Here is a 3,005-nt window from a genome sequence, read left to right on the forward strand (position 1 = left end):
GGAGTCACAGACCACAGCCAGGTCATCCCACCTTTGGTACTCAGGAAAGCAGAGCCCTGCCATCTGTGAGTGTGGAAAATTAGAGGGTCCCCGCGACAATGATCTCTTGCTTCTCAGGTGGGCCCATGCTTTTCTCTGGACTCCCTCAGCTGTGTTGTATTAGCCCCCTGAGACTATCTTCACAGTAGTCAACTCTGGTTCTCTCCCTGGGGTCTAACCCCCCACCTCAATGCTTGAACCTCAGCGCCCAGCCCCCATTGGCTGCAGTGGGCACATAAACTACTTCTTGGCTGAGAAATGCTGTTAACTTCTCTGTGGTGAGTTATCTCCATTTTGCCTTCCAGGCACCTGTTGTTGCATTCCCCTCTGTGGTTCTGAAACTCTCCCCATCCCTGCCTGTGAGCGGTTTTCTGAGTGTGTGGAAACTTTTCCTGCTTCATGACTCCCTCCCTGAGGCACAAGTCCCCATACCAAATTCTTCGTCTCTTATTTTATCTTTATCTTTTTCCCTACCTCATTCTGAGAAAGTTGGCTTGCCTTTTTAGAAGTCTGGGGTCTTCTGCCAGTGTTCAGAAGTTGTTCTGTAGGAGTGGTTCCACTTGCAGATGAATTTTTGATATATTTGTGCAAGGAAGAGGGGAAGGTACTCTCCCTGTCTTATTCCTCCACCATCTTGAATGTCTTAGTTGTTAATATTAAATGTTGTAAATATTATGTGAGATAATGTGAGTTTATGTGAGATTATGTGAGTTCAGTGCTTGGCATAAGTACTTAATAAATATTATCTGTTATGAGTAATCCTTGGACTTCGTGTTACAGTCCTTTGATTCCATTTTGATCATTGGAAGAACAATCCAATTTGAGTTTTGGAAGAAGTAAATGAGGTTGCTCTGCTGAGCCATTATGTCACTTCTAATTCGTAGAGCAGTTGATAAACTTTATTTGTGTTATTTCATTTGATCTTCACATTGACCCTTAGAAGTTGTTAGGACCATTTTACACATGAGAAAACTAAGGCCTAGAGGAGACATGAATTGCCTAAGGTGACATAATAATGTTCTAGATAGGACTACAACCCAGAGCTGCTAATGCTCAATTTAGTGCTCTTTTATTGCACCACACTCCACCAAACTAGAGCTTAGGTTACTTTTACTTTGATCTGTTTCTGCCAAGGCTATGGTAGACCATATTGCGTAGGTTTTAAAGTTAGAGCTATATGATTGGCACAAGATTAAGCAAGAACAGTAATTTACATACTGATGTATGGTATTTAATGTAAACCCACTAGAAAGCCTCCACCCCCACATCTCTCCCCATTTTATCCTTGAAGTCTAGCATTTATTAAAAATTAAAATAAATTAAAAGGACTCTTATCCTTGAGACAAGCTTTCTGTAATTGTAATTTTCTTTAAAATCCTAATTACAAAGGAATGCAGTTTTCAAGTAGTACAAGGATGATTCAGTTTATAAATTGCACTCATTATCTTTCTCTGTCTAGAGAAGAAAGTACACTGAAATTTTCTTCTTTTCAAAATACCAAAGTGATGTTGATATATTTTCTTTCTTCCTCTTGATAGAGCCTCCTCTCGTAGAATTATTTTGTAATCCTGTTTAAAAACCAGTTCCACCAAACTGGCTTTGATTTTCCTGGGTTCCACTCTGATTTCTGCTCCTTCAGTAGTAAATTGAACACCCTCATCATTCGGCCAAACAGTGAGTACCTACTGTGTGATAAACTCTGCATGAGATGCAAGTGTGATTGGTACTGGAAAGTCTTAAAACGTAGGCACTGTGTGTATGGATATTGAGGAGGGCTGCAAAAGCAGTGTGTATTATACTACAGTAGAAAGAACAATGGATTTGGCATCAGGAAACCTGAGTTCAAGCTCGCATGTTATATGAAGCATTTCTTTATCTGTTAAATGAGGCCACTGAACTAAGGTCTCTGCTTAGTGTTCAGTGTTGACCCAAAATTTCTAGTTGGATATTTTAGGCTGTTGAACTATTAAGCTGGGGGTGACTAGCTCCTCTGAAGTTTCCATAAATAAAGAAAATACAATGTAAATTCAGTTCTATGACTTTTCTGGTGATTTTCTGTTCAGATTTCTTGTGTAACAGAGTTCCATGTTTCATAGGTTCCAAGTCATACACCATGAAGTGAACAGTTGCCTTTGCCCCATCTGAGCACAGGAAAGGTCCTACAATTTTAATTATATTATGACTTATTTTTTTATTTTATTGCTACTAGAAATAATGTTACAGATGTGACAGAAAAGTGTTAGAACCTTTTATAGAAGGCAGAAATGTACTCCCTCCTCCAACAACAAGAAAGCTCCTTTCTATTTCATTTCAAGGGGTCATCTTTGTTTAGAGATTAGAGAGCCATGGAATGCCATATGTAAAATGTAATAGAGCCTGTATAGCTATTGAAGAAGTAGAATCAATAATTTACCTTCTGAAACAGAAAGTACCAGGACTATATTGGTTCACTGGTGAATATAACCAAACATTTAAGGAAGAAACTGTACAATCTCTTCCAGAAAATTGAAGTAGAGGGAATGCTTCCTAAGCCATTTTATAAGGCTAGCATTATCCTAATACAAAAACCAGACAAAGACCAAGAAAGGAAAGCTATATACCAGTATCTCTCATGGACATAGATGCAGGAATCCTCAAAAATATTAGCAAATCAATCCAGTAATGTATACAAAGAATTATACAACACAACCAAGTAGGTTTTATTCCAAGTATACAAGGCTTTTTCAACATTTGAAATACAATTAATGTACTCCATCACAGGCTAGAACATCCATGAACAGGCTAGAGAAGAGAAATCATATAATCACACCAATAAGTGATGAAAAAGCATTTATCAAAATCTAACACTTTTTTGATTAAAAAAAACTTTTAGTAAATTAAGAATAGAGGGGAATTCCTTAATTTGATAAACAACAACTACTGAAAATCTACCACTAACATCACTGCTAATGGTGACAAACTAGATG

The sequence above is a fragment of the Capricornis sumatraensis genome, chromosome X (assembly GCF_032405125.1).
Source record: "Capricornis sumatraensis isolate serow.1 chromosome X, serow.2, whole genome shotgun sequence".
NCBI lineage: Eukaryota > Metazoa > Chordata > Mammalia > Artiodactyla > Bovidae > Capricornis > Capricornis sumatraensis.